We start from the raw sequence: 19,487 nt of genomic DNA, 5'->3' as shown, positions 1-19,487 counted from the left end.
ACAGTCCCACATGACTATAAAAATTTAGATCCATTAAGGAAATTGGATCTTTATGAAAACATTTGATCTTTTGAAAATTAAATCTAGTTTTTACCCTAGATAAGTTTTCCGGGATAACCCTTTACCGGTGTTTGCAAAATATTTTTGTGGGTTTGGTGGGTTTCAGAATTGAAAATTTTAGCTCAAAACTTGCTGTTTTGTGTCACCCACTTGCTAACCTTGTATTAGGAAAGCAACACGTCCAGTTTACTTGTTCCGTATATTACCTTTCGGCAAACTACCGTCCGTTTGTAAAGGAAAGCGTTGAACAAGCAACTGTTAAGCAATGTCCCGTGACATGCTTTTGATTATGGTCTATAACGTGTCGGACGCAATTACTATCCTTGGTAGGAGCAATAGTAAAGCGCACCCTTATAATTTTTCGGTCTGGCACAAGGTCCTGTCTTTGACCACTATGCAATCACCGTTCTTACGGTTGACACCCGATTTAGTTCAGGTGACCTAATGAATTCCAGGTGAATTCCTAGGATTTTACGTTCAATGGTAATGAACGCATTGAAAATAGGGTTTTCAGAAAACAAATCGGTTTATAATTTTGATCAAAATATTTTCTCGTTCAAGCTCGAGTTTAGATATCATTGAATTCCATGAGTTTGAATTCTCAATCTTTAAGGTCAATCTCTAGGATTGAGTAATATCAGTCTTAAAAGCTGATTTTTAATCTTTAAGGAGATTATCCTTTCTGGGGATCTGATTCATTAGTCTTGTCCAGCTAATTTTCATGGTGCCCCCCCCATTGTACGAGATAAATCCTTCTCATGGTTAGGATAAATCTGACCACTTGGCGACCCTGTTTAATGCTGAGGTCCGTGGATTTCCAACCGATTTTAGTGATGACTTTTCTAGATTTTTCGTCAACCTACAGCTGGTCTGGACGACAACTTCATGACCTAAATCAAGAAGCGCGTGTTTTTTCGGAAGACTTTACTTCCTTTTAATGATGGAATTGATTCATCGTGTAGATCCATCTCTTCTTTTCTTTCATCGGGTAAAACAGTTTAGTTTAGTCCAAAGCAAAAGTATTTTCAGTTATTTGTTACAGATATATGTGACATATGTTTAAAATAACTTGGTAAATTTTCCCACACTTGGCTTTTATTTTCCTTTTTATCGTCCTCTATTCCATTTTAAATGAATTTTAACATTTTAGTTTGTTTCTCAATTTATGTCCTTTCCGAGGTAACAATAATTTCGGTGTTAAAACCTAGTTTTATCGTTCATAAATATGTATAAACATGATTTTTAGTTCATTTAATTGAAAATTTTAAAAAATTTTACTAGAATTGGGTAGTCAGTATATAAGACTAGGGCTGTTCTTTTTTATCAGAGAGCACTAGATTCTAATACAACTACTGCTTTACTAGTATTTTTAATGGTAACCAAGTGTATAAAGTAAAAATTTTTAAAATCCGAAAGAATTTAACCCCTTCCCACACTTAAGATCTTGCAATGCCCTCATTTGCAAGAAATCAGTAACAATTTAAATTATTGAGGGTGATTTGTGTGAAAATGATTAAATTTTACCAAAGTTTCCAAATATATTGGCGGTTGTTTGCTGAATGATAAATGGTGCACATCATTTGTTCATTCCGTCTTGTTGTTATTTCACATATATTTTGCATCTTGTCGTCAAAATTAGTTGCTTTTGCTGAACTTAATGCCAGTCTTTGAAAATGCGTTGTTTTACCCTGTTGTGTACATAAGATAAACTGCAAACATATATACATATTTTTGAAGTTTGGTATATTACCCCACATTCAAAAATTATTAAAATCTAAGAATAAAAGTTAGATAATTATAAAAATGATTACAATATTAACAAAAGTATTAAACGTATCAATAATTACAAATTACAAAATAAAAAAAATAAGTAAACTAAGGATGATATTGGTACCAATAGGGGTTCCAGGCATAACCATAAGTGCTATAGAATGCTTCGGCAGGGTCATACGTAGGATACGGTGGCTGCATCTCTATAGACCAAGGAGGGAAGATGGGTTTCGGTGTAGGAATATAGTTTCTACCTATATGTTGGCAATGAGCTATGATTTGGTTCTGTTGAACTTGCCAATCTTCAAATGCTCTCTGTCTAGCATTTTCGTATTCCTGAGAAGCTATAAACCTATGCATTTCTTGCATCTCATTCCCCCCTCCTACATTACCTTGTTGTTGGTTTCTCTCCACCTGTGGATGTCTACCATGGTATCGTACTGCGGCGTTATTTCGCCTTTTCAAAACTTTCGCACCATGGTATACATTTAAACCTATAGTATCGCGGGGTTCTGGTTCTTCTACTAATAATCCCCCCCCCCCCCGACTTATATCCACACCGAGATATTCACCAATCAAAGTAATAAAAATACCACCTCCTATTATGCTATGCGGTCGCATCCCCCGAACCATAGCTGATAAATAATAACCCACACAATACGGTATACTTACAGCGCTTTGTGGGTCTCGAATACACATATGGTAAAACAAATCCTGTTCATTTACTTTTTCCTTGTTTTTACCCCTTTGTGTAATCGAATTAGCTAAAAACCTATGTATCACTCTTAATTCGGCTCTATCTATATCCAAATAAGAGTAATTTCCCTCTTTGAAATGGTGATGGCTTGTCATTTGACTCCACACACCGTGTGTATCAAAATTTTCATCTATCTTTCTACCGTTTAGTATCAATCCTCTACAATCGGCAGACGCTAACTCCTCAGGCGTATATATACGTAAAGCCTGAGCCATGTCCAGTAAAGACATGTGGCGCATCGAACCGCCTAACAAAAATCTAATAAAAGAACGATCGGTTAAACTAGCTACCCGATCATTCAACTCTATACTACATAACAATTCTTCACACCATACTTTATATACAGGTCTACGTATGGTGAATAAATGTACCCAGTCATTAAAAGAAGAATTACCATACCTCTGTACAAGTAATTCCCTAATTGGCCCGGCCAATTCTACAGCTTCTAAGGGTCCCCATTCTATGACCCTTGGTACCTCAACAACCTTAGAATGAAGAGTATGCAAACCCCTTTGATATTTTGGATAATCTATCCAAAGTCTGTCAAATCTCAGGTTCGGGTGCAACTCTTCCAAGTGCATATCAGAAAAGGTCATGACTGGATGAGGTATATCCTGCTTGTAGTAGTTATCCACCTCCTGTTGTTCCAAATTCTCAGCAGGAGCATTGCGGGCTTGGGATGAAGATTCACCCCTTTCATTCTGCAAAACACATCAAACACAATTTTTGTGCATCCAAATATGCATTAGTGTCAGCAAAATCATCAATCAAAATAATTACAGTGACATTATCAATTTATATCAAACTTAAGCTCATTTTCACATTTTTATCAAATCTACACTTTTTCAAATAAGCATATACGAAAATGTTCGCCAAGTTCATAAGCATTCAACTCAAATAACATGTCAAAATAATCATTACTAGCAATTAAACAAGTCTCAAATGGCATTATCTTTCAAAAATCAAGTTCATGAATTTTAGACTTGAAAAAGTACACTTTAATTCTCAAAATCATGTTTAGGCTCAAAGTTTGGATCATTTAACTACCTAGACATGTTACACTACTCAATTTAGCAACAATTCATGACAAAAATTGGCCATAACCTGTTTATATCAAAAAGCCCCAAATTTGCTCAAGAACACAAACCCTAGATTACTCAAAATTTGAAGTTTAAGGCTTCTAATCATGTTAAACAGCATCAATCTAGGTTATACAAGCATAATACATAAACAATTTAAGCATAATTACACTAAAAAGCATCAAAATCAAATTGGAAAAAAATGACTCAAGAACACCCAATTTCGGATTAAATGGTGTTTAGGTGTAGAAATTTACCGTTTTTCTTGAGTAATTCTTAGATAGCATCCTTCTCAACATGATTTTAGTAAAAAATTTGGTGATTAACCGTTAAAAATTGGGATTTTTGGGGTGTTTTTGGGTGTATTTTCGTGGGTTTTTCGCAGTATTTTTGAGTTGTTGGGGGTGTGGACTGATCAGTTTGCAGCTCTATATTTTTTTTCTGATTTCCGACCCCTCCGCGAGTCGCGGGGATTTACCCTCCAAACTCCGCGAGTCGCGGAGTTTGGTATATTTTTTTTTTTTTTTATTATCATTAACTTATTAAAACAATTAAGTAATTAATTTTAAAATTTTGTTTCCCTTGTTATTTAGGACGAGGTCGTTTCGGATCGATGTCCTAGTCCGTCCTTCGACAAAATTTTAAAATTTGTATTTTTGTAGCGATTGTTTTAAAAGCTAAGATTTTTGGGTTTTTTCAATGTTTTTGGCATACTCTAATTCAATAAGATTAAAAATAATGATAATAAAAGTTCTCGTCCCTCCCTCGGGTAAAGCAATTTCGGTTCAAAGACCTAGTCTTCAACTTACGACGAATTTTAAAAATCATATTCTTAACTTAATGAGATAAAGTAAATTTTTGTTTTTAAATTCACACAACTTAAATATAAAATTCAAAATTATTATTAAAAATTCACACCAAACTTAAAATTTGAAATGCATAAAATTAAAAATTTATATTTTAAAAATTCACACCAAACTTAATTTAAAAATTCATAAATTCATATCAAACTTATATTAATTTTTCAAATATTTACAATTTTAAATATATTGTTTTTACAAAATTTACAATATTAATTTAAGATTTAAATATTAATTTTAAAAACATGGTAAAAATAAATTTAAAAATCTTTTTGTCTTTTTATCCCACTTTAATCAATCAAATATTATCAAAAATATCCGCCCCTCTTTTCGGTAAAGTAATTTCGGTTCCAAGACCTAATTTAACTCATGACGAATTTTTGAAATATTTTGGTTTGATTGATTAAAGATATTTATACCTTAAGAATAAACGTTAAATTTCGCAGTGATGTAATAAATTTTTGAATGATATCAATAATTTCGGTCGCCAAACCTAATTTTATTCAATACCAATTTAATACTTTCTAGCGAACAAATTAGCGTTTATTATCAAAAGGTTAAAAATAAAAATAAAAATAAAAACTGTACAGACATACCTGTGAAATAGATTTCTTAGTTATATGATCTATCCCATTCATAAGATAGTCGGTTTAATTGGTTTTCCATGGCTACATAGGCGTAACCTCGAGCATTCAGTGTCTTTTCTTCTAAACATATGAACGGTCCGTCTCTGCATAAAGTAACAAATTCGGTATTTGAATAAGTTTGATTATTTGAACATTTACCTCCATGTGACCATTTTCCGCATTTGTGACATCGTTCTAGGTGTCGTGCTCTTCTTTTTGCTGCGGATTTTGATTTTCCTTTACCAAATTGTAACTTATTATCTTCGCATCTGGATTCTTTTCTAACTCCGTCCATTCTTTCTCTGATTACTGATGCTATTTCACTCGGTAGTATGTCATTATTTCTTTTAGTGATCAAAGCGTGTAGCATTAGACCATGGTTTAGTTCAAAGGCAGTCTTCATTTTGTAAAAACCTAAAAAAATAAAAATTCAGAATGGGGGGAGAAGACTAGTTCTTTAGGGTCTGCTAGGGAAAGACCATTCGTGTTCCATTTTCGAGAACTACACGAAAACAGACAATCTAACTCTAACAGAAATACATATTATCCTTTAAAGACTTGATTCTCCCCACACTTAGTTAGCTGTGGTGTCGAAATTGTGATTAACTTCGTTGTCGACTTCCATCGGACCATGTATATAATGTTTAACTCTGTGACCATTAACTTTAAATTCAATCCCATTTGAATTTATTAATTCTATCGTTCCATATGGGAAAACTCTTTTGACTATGAATGGTCCAGACCATCTTGATTTCAATTTTCCAGGAAATAGCTTGAATCGTGAATTGAAAAGAAGAACTCTGTCTCCTTCTTTAAATTCTTTTGAACTTCTGATTCTTTTATCATGCCATTTCTTCGTTCTTTCTTTATAGATTAACGAATTTTCGTATGCTTCATGTCTTAATTCTTCTAATTCGTTTAGTTGACTTAATCGTAGACGTCCGGCTTCATGTAAATCAAGATTACATGTCTTCAAAGCCCAAAATGCTTTGTGTTCAATTTCTACTGGAAGATGACATGCTTTTCCATAAACAAGTCTAAAAGGTGTGGTTCCAATTGGAGTTTTGTAGGCTGTTCTAAAAGCCCAGAGTGCATCCTCCAATTTAATGGACCATTCCTTCGGATTTGATCCTACGGTTTTCTCTATAATACGTTTTAAAGCTCGGTTGGTATTTTCAACTTGTCCACTTGTTTGTGGATGATATGCGGTGGAGATTTTATGAGTTACTCCATATCTTTTAAGAACTTTCTCAAGTTGATTATTACAGAAATGAGTACCCCGATCACTTATTAAAGCTTTCGGTGTTCCAAACCTTGCAAAAAGACGTTTTAAAAAATTGACTACGACTCGTGCATCGTTAGTTGGGAGAGCTTGTGCTTCCGCCCATTTAGATACATAATCAATGGCTACGAGTATATATAGATTATTATGAGATTTTGGAAATGGACCCATAAAGTCAATACCCCAAATATCAAATACTTCACATACTTGGATGACATTTTGTGGCATTTCATCACGTTGACTTATTTTTCCGGCCCTTTGACATGCATCACAGGATTTGCAAAGAAAGTGTGCGTCTTTGTAAATTGTAGGCCAATAGAATCCAGCTTCATAAACTTTTCTTGCTGTTAGTTGAGGCCCATAATGCCCTCCTGTTGGTCCTGTGTGACAATGGTTTAAAATTTTACTAGCTTCATCTCCAAATACACATCGGCGTATTATTCCATCGGGACAACTTTTAAACAGATGTGGATCTTCCCAAAAATAGTGTTTTATATCACTGAAGAATTTCTTTCGTCTTTGGTACGATAATCCTTTTTCAAGGAATCCACAAACTAAGTAGTTTGCATAGTCTGCAAACCATGGGATTTCTTTATAATCTATCTTCAATAGATATTCATCAGGAAAGTTGTCTTGTATGGCTGATTCATTCAGAACTTCTAATTCGGGATTTTCAAGACGAGAAAGATGATCAGCTGCGAGATTTTCTGCTCCTCTTTTATCTCGGATTTCAATATCAAACTCTTGTAAGAGTAAGATCCAACGGATTAATCTTGGTTTAGCATCTTGTTTTGAAAATAGGTATCTAAGAGCAGAATGGTCGGTATAGACCACCGTTTTTGCTAGAACGAGATATGATCGAAATTTGTCAAAAGCAAAGACAATAGCAAGGAGTTCTTTTTCAGTAGTTGTAAAATTTGTTTGTGCTCCTTGTAATGTCTTACTAGCATAATATATAGGTTGAAATCGTTTTTCAATCCTTTGTCCTAAAACGGCTCCCATTGCAAAATCACTTGCATCGCACATTAGTTCAAATGGTAGATTCCAATTTGGTGTTATCATGATCGGCGCATTAGTGAGTTTTTCTTTAAGAATATTAAAAGATTTGATACACTCATCTGAAAAGATGAATGGCGCATCCTTTTCTAGGAGTTTATTCATAGGAGTGGCAATTTTAGAAAAATCTTTTATGAAACGTCGGTAAAAACCGGCATGCACCTAGAAAACTCCTAACTCCTCTAACATTGGTGGGATGTGGAAGTTTAGCAATTACATCTACTTTAGCTCTATCCACTTCAATTCCTTCTTTTGAAATTTTATGTCCAAGAACGATGCCTTCTTTAACCATGAAATGGCATTTCTCCCAATTAAGTACTAGATTTGATTTTTCGCATCTAATTAACATTCGTTCCAGATTAACTAGACATGATTTAAATGTATCACCGAAGACTGAAAAGTCATCCATGAATACTTCCATGCATTCTTCTATCATGTCGTGAAAAATCGCCATCATACACCTTTGAAAGGTTGCAGGGGCGTTGCAAAGTCCAAATGGCATGCGTTTGTAAGCAAAAGTACCATAAGGGCACGTGAATGTGGTTTTCTCTTCGTCCTCGGGTGCTATTGGAATTTGAAAATATCCGGAAAATCCATCTAGAAAACAATAGTAACTATTTCCGGATAATCTTTCCAACATTTGATCTATGAAAGGTAAGGGAAAGTGATCTTTTCTGGTGGCGTCATTTAATTTTCTATAATCAATACATACACGCCATCCTGTTACAGTCCTAGTAGGAATAAGCTCATTTTTCTCATTTGTAATGACAGTCATGCCACCCTTCTTAGGTACGCATTGAACTGGGCTTACCCATGGACTATCAGAAATTGGATATATCAAACCTGCATCTAGCAGTTTAATAATCTCTTTCTTAACTACATCTTGCATATTAGGATTTAGTCTTCGTTGGCGTTGCACATACGTTTTATGACCTTCTTCCATAAGGATTTTATGTGTGCAATACGAAGGACTTATTCCTTTAATATCATGAATCTTCCATGCAATGGCTGGTTTATGAGCTTTCAACACAGAAATGAGTTGTGATTTCTCATTTTCAGTAAGAGAGGACGATATTATTACAGGTAATTCAGATTCACCATGTAAATAAGCGTATTCCAAATGGTTTGGAAGTGGCTTTAACTCTAATTTCGGAGGTTCTTCTATCGATGATTTATATCGATATCTGTCTTCTTCTTTTAGCATTTGAATTTCTTCTGTTGTTGGTTCATATCCATTAGCTATAAGTGTAGCTAACATTTCAGCTTCATCAATTGGTTCATTACCTTCTCCTAAAGAACATTCTCCTGTTCCTTGTAATTCTGGAAATTCTTCTAATAATTCTGCATGTGCATCTATAGTTTGAATATAATAACATGTATCATCTGCAGATTGTGGTTGTTGCATTGCTCTATCAACTGAAAAGGTAACACTCTCATCCTCTATACTTAGGGTCAGTTTCTTACCGAACACGTCTATCATTGCTTTAGCCGTGTTTAAGAATGGTCTTCCTAATATGAGAGGAACTTGAGAATCTTCTTCCATGTCCAAAACAACAAAATCTACTGGAAATACTAAAGTACCAACTTTAACTAGCATGTTCTCCATTATCCCTCTAGGATATTTTATTGATCTATCGGCTAGTTGTATGCTTATTCTTGTTGGTTTCAATTCTCCAAGGTCTAGTTTAGCGTATAGTGAATACGGCATTAGATTTATACTAGCACCTAAGTCTGCCAATGCTTCTATTGAACTAAGACTACCCAGAAAACATGGAATTGTGAAACTTCCTGGATCAGATAGTTTTTCTGGTATCTTATTCAACAGCACTGCTGAACAATTAGCATTCATAGTAACAGCCGAGAGTTCTTCCATTTTCTTTCTATTTGAGATTAGATCTTTCAAGAATTTAGCATATCTTGGCATTCCTGAAATCACATCAATGAAAGGAAGATTTACATTTATCTGTTTAAACATATCCAAGAATTTGGATTGCTCGGCTTCAAGTTTTTCTTTCTTCATTTTACTCGGGTAAGGAAGTGGTGGTTGGTATGGTTTAACATAAGGTTTATCCTTAACTGTGTTATCTTCATTAACCTTTTCAACTACCGGTTCTTTTTCCTTATCTTGATCAGGTTGTGGTTCTTGTGGAGTAGGAATAGCTTCATCAGAAGTTACAGGTATTTCAGGTGGTTTAAGTGTTGTACCACTTCTTGTGGTAATAGCTTTAGCTGTTTCATTCCGGGGGTTAGCATTTGTATCGCTTGGTAAACTTCCCGGTTTTCTTTCACCTATTAATCTTGCTAGGTTACTTACTTCTTGTTCCAGATTTTGAATAGAAGCTTGTTGATTTCTAAATGCTTGAGCATTTTGTTCATTGGTTTGTTTCTGAGAGGTGAAAAACTGTGTTTGAGTTTCAACTAGCTTCGTCATCATATCTTCTAAATTCGGCTTTTTATCATCGGTTTGTTGTGGTGGTTTGTTTTGAAAATTAGGTCTTTGCTGATTGTAATTGTTATTGGATACTTGTTGATTGCTAGGACCTTGTTGGTTGTTGTATGGAATATTTCGGTTATAATTCTGGTTCTGATTGTAAATCGGTCTTGGCGGTTGATAATTATTCTGATGATTATTTCCAGGCCTTTGGTTTATGTATGAAATATTCTCTCTTTGTTCCATTGTTAATTCAATACTGAGACAATCTTTTGTCAAATGTGGTCCTCCACACTGCTCACAACTAATTCGTATTGAGTGAATATCCTTAGTCATCTTTTCCATTCGTCTCTCCACAGCATCTATCTTTGCGGAAATGGAATCTAAGTCATGGCTAGAATCGGCTCTAGCTGCTTTAGATGATCTAACGATATATTTTTCTTGGTGCCACTCATGTGAGTGGGAAGCAGTGTTATCAATAATTTTGTAAGCATCAGTTTCGGTTTTCTTCATAATAGAACCACCAGCTGCTATATCTATGTCTTTCCTTGTAGTGATGTCGCATCCTTGGTAGAATATTTGTACTATTTGACAGGTGTCTAAACCATGTTGCGGACATCCTCTTAACAACTTTCCATATCTTGTCCACGCCTCATATAGAGTTTCATTTGGTTTCTGTGTAAACGTAACAATTTCTGCTTGAAGTCTTACGGCTTTAGATGCAGGAAAGAATTGTTTAAGAAATTTGTCAACTAAAACGTCCCATGTATCGATCGCCCCTTCAGGTAACGATTCCAACCAATCTTTGGCTTCTCCCTTTAAAGTCCAGGGAAATAACATGAGATATATCTGTTCATCCTCCACTTCTCGGATTTTAAATAGTGTGCAGATCCTATTAAAGGTACGTAGATGTTCATTTGGATCTTCCTTCAGCGCACCACTAAATTGGCATTGATTAGTCACCATGTGTAGAATTTGTCCTTTGATTTCATAATCTGGCGCATTAATGTCTGGATGAGTAATTGTGTGACCTTGGCCAGTGCGTTTAGCTCTCATTCGGTCTTCCATACTTAAAGGTTCCAGATTCTCCATAATTGAATTTGTTGAATCGGTATCACTAGATGATTCTGATTTAATGGTTCGTTCCTCAACAATCTCTGTTTGAATGATTAGTGGTTCCGGAGGAAGGTTTAGTGGTTCAGGATCTATGAACCGTTCTTGAATATTTTCCGGATTCTCAGTTGTGATGTTGGGTTCAAAAAATGGATTATCGGAAATTTGAACTGAAGTACTTGGTCGACTGGATGACGATTCTAAAGAAAAATCAACGGCGGTTATATTTGCTAAATGTCTTGATCTAGTTACAGGTGGTGAACGTACAAAAGGTGATGAACGTCTTGCTCGGTGCATTCACTGAATATCCTATTAGTTTTAAAAAGGAAATAAAAATTATAATAAGTTATCCAATCAATAGACTTTTCTGATTTTGCCCACGTTTCGAATAGCCAAAAGATACAGCAGAGGGGCATGATTCGTTTGGTCTCAATATAATTGAGGACTGTTTGGCTCCAATAACCCGGTCCACGTACAAATCCAACTATTACTACGAACCAGAAAATTTTGATGTCTATTAATTTAACCACTTAAAATAAATTTTCGTAATTTTAAGAAATTTAGATAAGAAGTAGAAAAAATTCTAAGTCCTAAAAACTAGAATGGCGAGAAATAAGAGAGAAAAAGAGTTCGTCGCAAAAGGTAGAAAAAGAAAAAATGGTTGAAAAAAAGTGACGAAAAAAAATAAAAGAAACTTATCAAAACTTAAAAATACTTAACTAACCTAACCTTATTACTACAACTAACTTAAAATTATAATCGCAAATTGAAATTACTAATTGGAATGATAATTGATACATAGTAAAAGGTGTCTAAAAATATTAAAGCTTACAGGAAAAACTAAATCCCAAATGGAAATAACTTAAAAAGAAACTAAAACTTAAAAAGGCGTCGCAAAATTCTAAAGCACCTAAATCTTAGTCTAAAGAAAAAGCACTTAAGGAATTCTACGGCAAAGCCTAAAAAATCTAGGAGTAAAAATAACTATAGCAAAAACTAAGTTTAAAACTAAATATGAGCTAAAAATAAAAATATTACGCTACAACGATTAAAAAGGGACAAATTATAAAAATATATAAAAAGTTGTAAAAAGTACAATTTTTATAAAAATATTATTTTTATATTATTTATTTAATAAAACTACTAATTTTACAATTTAATTAAACTTATTTAAACTAAAAATACAAATTAATTAAAAAGTAAAAGTTAAAATAAGACTAATAATAATAATAATAATAATTAGGGTTAAATAATAATAATAATTAATTAATACCCGTAATTAATGCTGGTTTAGGGCTTCCTGTTCGCGTGTCAGAGTAGCTCCGCGAGTTGCGGTAATTTATAAAGAAAACCCCGCGAGTCGCGGGGTTCAGAAATTCAGATGACAGCTTATGATTTCAACGCGTTTTTCTTTATTTATTTATTTATTTATTTTTTGTTTTTAATTTTTTCTATAAATAAAAGATAGCTAATAAAACTTATATTTTTATAAACTAAAATAAAAATAAAGAAACTTATAAAACTTAAATATTTAACAAAATCTTAAAAATGCTTATATTTTTGTTTTTCTTTTTATATTTTCGAATATTTAAAACGTATTTTTACAAAAGCGAATTTTAATAAAAGTAAACAAAAAATCCTTTTTTTTTTATATATTAGCGTTGCGCTTCCGGCGTTTAAGAGTGTTCCCCGGCAGCGGCGCCAAAAAATACTTGATGTTATGCGAGGTGTATACGAAATAGTTTATATTTTACTAGGAAAAACTATTAAATACGATACAATTTTACACAAGATATTTATTTATTTATAGAATGGATATACTTAAACCTTGCTACAACACTTATAGGCAGTGTACCTAATCGTACAGTAGTGTAGTTTTTAGTAAGTCCGGTTCGTTCCACAGGGAATCTTTTTTTAAACAAAGCTCAACGCTATATTAATTTACTTTTATAAAAATACAAACATATATATAAGTAATATTATTATTATAAAGGGGGGTTTTTACCGTTTAATGACCGGTTTGTCGATTTTAAAACTTTAGTCGCAGTTAAAACCTAATAAATAAAATATTAAAAATAAATACAAGACTTAAATTAAAGCGTAAAGTAAATAACGATAATGAAATTGCGAATAATAAAAGTGCGATAAAATAAAATTGCGATAATTAAAAAGTACGATAATTAAAAGTGCTATTAAATAACAATAAATAAAAGTGCGATAATTAGAAGTGCAATTAAATATAAAATAAAGGAAATTAAATATAAAATAAAAGAATTATGCTTATTTAAACTTCCGTAATCATGATGTTTGACGTGTTGATTTTAGTTTTATGCCCATGGGTTAATTGTCCTTTGTCCTGGATTATTTAATCTGTCCGTCTGGTTTTTGTCCATAACAGTCCATCAGTCATAAATATAAAGTGCGAGTGTCCTCGTCAAATTATTATTATACCCGAAGTTAAATATTCCAACTAATTGGGGATTCGAATTGTAACAAGGTTTTAATACTTTGTTTAATGAATACACCAGGTTATCGACTGCGTGTAAACCAAGGTTTTACTACTTTGTTAACAATTACACCAATTACCCTTGAATGTAATTTCACCCCTGTTTTAATTATTCTAGTGGCTATTAATCCATTCCCGTGTCCGGTTAAATGAACGATTATTCGTACATATAAATACCCCGCCCATCGTGTCCGATCGAGTGTATATGGTAATTTATAGGGACGCCCAATTGTAAATCTTTATATTAACATTAACAAACTTTCATTTAGTTAAACAAATATAAAGCCCATTAATAGCCCATAGTCTAATTTCCACAAGTGTCGTTCTTTTGTCCAAACCCCAATTATGGTACAAAGCCCAATTACCCAATTTTAGTAATTAGCCCAACATCATGATTACTTCGTTTTAAATAAGCATAATAATAACTTAGCTACGAGACATTAATGTAAAAAGGTTGAACATAACTTACAATGATTAAAAATAGCGTAGCGTTACACGGACAGAATTTCGACTTACACCCTTACAACATTCGCTAACATACCCTTATTATTAGAATTATAATTAAAATTAAAATTAAAATATAAATTATATATATATATATATCGTTTACATATGAGAGAAGAGAGAAAAAGATTGATATTTGCGATCAGAATTCGGTTGGCTTTATAGGGATTTTCGATTTTTGGGGCTCCGCGACTCGCGGTGAATTTTGCCTTCAAACTCCGCGAGTCGCGGAGGTTACTTTTACAGCTCAGAGGAGTTTGGCTCTTTGTTTACCGACGGTTTATAATATATATATAATATATATATAATTAATATAATTAATTATATATTATATTATATTTATATACATAGTTAACTTGTAATTTTTAGTCCGTTGCGTCGAGCGTTAAGAGTTGACTCTGGTCCCGGTTCCGGATTTTCGAACGTCCTTGCGTACAATTTAATATCTTGTACTTTGCGTTTTGAATCTTGTACTCTTGTAATTTCGAGACGTTTCTTATCAATAATTGGAACCTTTTTGATTGTCTTTTGTACTTTTGAGCTTTTTGGTCGTTTGCGTCTTCAATTCGTCGAATCTGTCTTTTGTCTTCACCTTTTATTATTTAAACGAATATCACTTGTAAATAGAACAATTGCAACTAAAAGCTTGTCTTTCTTGAGGAATAATGCTATGAAATATATGTTCGTTTTTAGCATTATCAGTAGTCATAGCTTGCATCTACTGATTACCAGACGGCGTGTTTTGATTGTCTGTTTGAGTACGTTCCGATGAGTCCCTGGAAGTCATGATACTGTAAAAGAGACAAAAAATTCAGAAATTTTGTGAATAATGAGCCTCATAATTCAAAACTTTTTAAAATAAAAAACAATTAAACATGTCTTGAATTAATTCGTCTCTTAATGAAAGCACCACTTGATCATGCATATATTTTCCATAGGGTCAATATGCCTGTTCAATAAGCTAAGGGGGGTTTAAGGATCTTAGAACTTGGCTCTCCGGTCCGGCTACCGTGAATAACCCTGGCTGACATGATGATGTCGGCGGGGTGGCCAAGTGATTAAGTCCACCTTCGATAACGATCATTGATCAGAAGGCCCCATGTAAGGTTGTAGGTGCTAGTTAATAAGGAACCAACCTGTAAACCTTGAGAAGATGAAAGATGATGCTTGTTACGTGAGATGTGTAGCAGACAATGGTTACGTAATGTGATCGTGTCTAGAATGATAATTAGGGTTAATATATATAGGCAAACCCTAATTCTAGAACCGTGTAAGATTGTGATAATCCTGTCCATAACAAACTCCCCCGAATCTCGGTTGTAATTATGGAAAAGATATCGACTTGATGACCAAGTAACCGCCGTACCGGGAATAAAGGCATTCGATACACCACCGCATGCCGCATACCTCTTACAAAGTACACGCATACGCATGCTAGCGAGCGCCCGCATATGTATAGAATGCGCATGCGAGTTGCGATATCATTAGTTACTGTAAACTTTGCCTGACATATGTCGTAAATTCCTCCGTAATCTATGAAATCTTTTATTCTATATATATATAGATATTCCATGTAATTAGAACACCATCCAATAACTGAAAATCATTTTATATCGAAAAACCCTTTATCTAACCATACAAAATGGAACTCGAAACTAGTTCAAATTCCTCGGACTCCGACAGCTTTTTCGACATGGATTTTCACTCGAACTTCGAAAGCAGTGTGACCGGAATGTATCAACCAATTAGCCATCATCTATTCTGGATGAATTGGGGATGGGTTCATAGCCCATTTAATCATTGGAGACAGGAAGAAGGTGATCCCTTTCATCCATCACATTCCCCGCTCGACGAAGAACCTGAAGTACTTACCGGCAAACCTATCCGAAACACCATATTCACCCTCATTGCCAGGATATCTCACAACGATTATATGATATCCCAAATTCTGAACCTTATTCATCCGCTTTTTCCAACCGCCAATCATCCCCGCATAATAAAAGAAGTCAACGAGCTTCGCGCTCGAATAGTGACTTTGGAGAATATGATGCACAACTTGCAGGCATCACAGACAGCACCATCCGTACCAACAGCACCACCAGCACCGAAAGTACGACCACCAATAACATCCGCATCACATGCCTCAACATCATAAGCTATACCTTGAACATAATCCTCTTTCTACTTATCGTTCTATGTACTGTTCTACACCATCTAGCTTGCTCTACATATCTCTCTACATCAATACGCCTCATGGAATATTCACAACAATAACCGATGAAGTATTGATTTATAACTTTATTGGAGAAATATTACGTGGAAATTATGAAATGTCCCATTCATAATAATTATAAACGTTTCATATTAATTGATTTCGTTGCGAGGTTTTGACCTCTATATGAGACGTTTTTCAAAGACTTCATTCGATTTTTGAAACAAATCATAACCTTTATATTTTCGATAAAGGTTTAAAATATTACGAAGATTATCAAATAATGATAATCTAAAATGTAGCATTTTCATACGACCATTACATAATAGTTTACAATAATATTACACAACAACTTAAGTCTTCGAATGCAGTTTTTAAACAATATTGTACAAGCATGCAGACTCCAATCCTGTCTTTATTTAGCATTCAATAGCGGAAGCTCTTAATAATCACATGAGAATAAACATGCTTTAAACGTCAAAAAAATGTTGGTGAGTTATAGGTTTAACCTATATATCAAATTATATTAATAGACCACAAGATTTAATTTTTCATAATTAACTGCAGGAACACTCATCTGCAAAAAAAAATATAATACAGGAACACTCATCTGTATAAAAATCATTCATATGAAGAACACCTGGTAACCGACATTAACAAATGCATATAGAATATCCCCAAATATACAGGTACACTCATCTGTATATAAAAATTGAAGTACTAAAGCATCCATAACCTGGATGAGGTTCGTTAGGCCCATAGATCTATCTTCAGGATTCGCGTCACTTAGTGGCGTTCACTAATTCTTAGGTTACCAAGCAAAAGGGTGATATTCAATAAGATAATTCACTCATAGAATGTAATTTTCAAGTACTTGTGTCTATTTTGTAAATCATTTATAAAACTGTATGTATTCTCATCCCAAAAATATTCGATAGTAAAAATGGTACTATAACTCACTTTCACAGATTATCACTTCGTCGGAAAATAACACTTGGCCACTGGTCGATTCACGAACCTATAACAAATATATACATATATATCAAAGTATGATCGAAATATATTCACAATATATTTTATTATGTTTTAACGATTTACGTTTGTTAAATTAACAGTCCAATGTTCGTAGTCCACATTTAGTGATCCACTGTTAGTAGTACATAAATAAATTAATATATATTATCTTGAATCAATCCACGACCCAGTGTATACAAGTCTCAGACTCGATCACAACTCAAAGTATATATATTATTTTGGAATCAACCTCAACCCTGTATAGCTAACTCGAACATTACCGCATATAGAGTGTCCATGGTTGTTCCAAATAATATATATAGATGACGTCGATATGATATGTCACAACATTGTATACGTGTCTATGGTCTATCAAGGTTACATAATATATGTTAGACTACATGTATAATACAATATAAGTTAGGTAAGTTATGGTTAGTATAGATTTTTGTCAATTTATCCCGTAGTCAAATTAACCATTTTTAACCAATTTTGTTTTACCATTAACTTCTTCGTTTTAAATCCGTTTTGCGTGAATCAACTTGCTATAGTTTCATATTGGATTGTATTTTATGAAAATAAACATAAAAAGTATAGGTTTATAGTATGAAATATAGGTTACAAGTCATTTTTGTAGAGGTAGTCATTTCAGTCGAAAGAACGACGTCTTGATGACCATTTTGAAAAACATACTTCCACTTTGAGTTTAACCATGATTTTTGGATATAGTTTCATGTTCATAAGAAAAATCATTTTCCCAGAAGAACAACTTTTAAATCAAAGTTTATCATAGTTTTTAATTATCTAACCCAAAACAGCCCCCGGTTTCACTACGACGGCGTATGTCCGGTTTTACGGTGTTCTTCGTGTTTCCAGGTTTTAAATCATTAAGGTAACATATCATATAGATATAGAACATGTGTTAAGTTGATTTTAAAGTTAAGTTAGAAGGGTTAACTTTGTTTGCGAACAAGTTTAGAATTAACTAAACTATGTTCTAGTGATTACAAGTTTAAATTTTCAAATAAGATAGTTATATATATGTGAATCGAATGATGTTATGAACATCATTACTACCTCAATTATAGTAGGTAAACTTACTGGAAATAACAAGAAATGATCTAGAGTTTCAAAGGATCTTGGATGGCTTGGAAGTTCTTGAAGTAGAATAATGACACAAAAACAAGTTCAAGTAAGATTTTCTACTCGAATTAAGACAGTTATAGTTATAAAAATTGAATAAAAGTTTAAATATGAGTATTACCTTGAATTAGAATGATAACCTACTGTAAGTAACAAAGGTTTCTTGATCTTAGATGATTACTTGGAATGGATAAGAAAGCTTGGAAGTATATTTGCAAACTTGAAAGTATTCTTGATTTTATGAAACTAGAACTTATAGAATTTATGAAGAACACTTAGAACTTGAAGATAGAACTTGAGAGAGTTCAATTAGATGAAGAAAATTGAAGAATGAAGGTGTTTGTATGTGTTTTAGGTCGTGATATATGGATTAGATATAAATGATATGTAAGTTTGTTTTCTTGTAAATAAGTCATGAATGATTAATAATATTTTTGTAATCTTGCTAAATAATTCATACTAGATTACAAAAAATGGTTCCCACATGTTTAGGTGACTCACAAGGGCTACTAAGAGCTGATCATTGGAGTGTATATATCAATAGTAAATACATTTAGAAGCTGGGTATTGTACGAGTACGAATACGGGTGTATACGAGTAGAATTGTTGATGAAAATGAATGAGAATGTAATTGTAAGCATTTTTGCTAAATAGAAGTACTTTGATATGTGTCATGAAGTCTCTCAAAAGTATACTAATACATCTTAATACACTATATGTATATGCATTTTAACTGAGTCGTTATGTCATCGTTAGTCGTTACATGTAAGTGTTGTTTCGAAACCTTTAAGTTAACGATCTTGTTAAATGTAATTAATCCGTTGTTATTATATTTAAATGAGATGTTAAATTGTCATGTTAACATGATAACATGGTGTATGAATATATCTTAATATCATATATATATATATATATATATATATATATATATATATATATATATATATATATATATATATATATATATATATATATATATATATATATATATATATATATATATGTTAAAATACTATTACAACGATAATCATTACATATAGTTTTCATTTAATATATATAATTATGGAAAAGTTC

This window comes from Rutidosis leptorrhynchoides, chromosome 11 (genome assembly GCF_046630445.1).
Source record: "Rutidosis leptorrhynchoides isolate AG116_Rl617_1_P2 chromosome 11, CSIRO_AGI_Rlap_v1, whole genome shotgun sequence".
Classification (NCBI taxonomy): domain Eukaryota; kingdom Viridiplantae; phylum Streptophyta; class Magnoliopsida; order Asterales; family Asteraceae; genus Rutidosis; species Rutidosis leptorrhynchoides.
The sequence above is the reverse complement of the archived record's forward strand: the minus strand, read 5'-3'. Positions refer to the sequence as shown.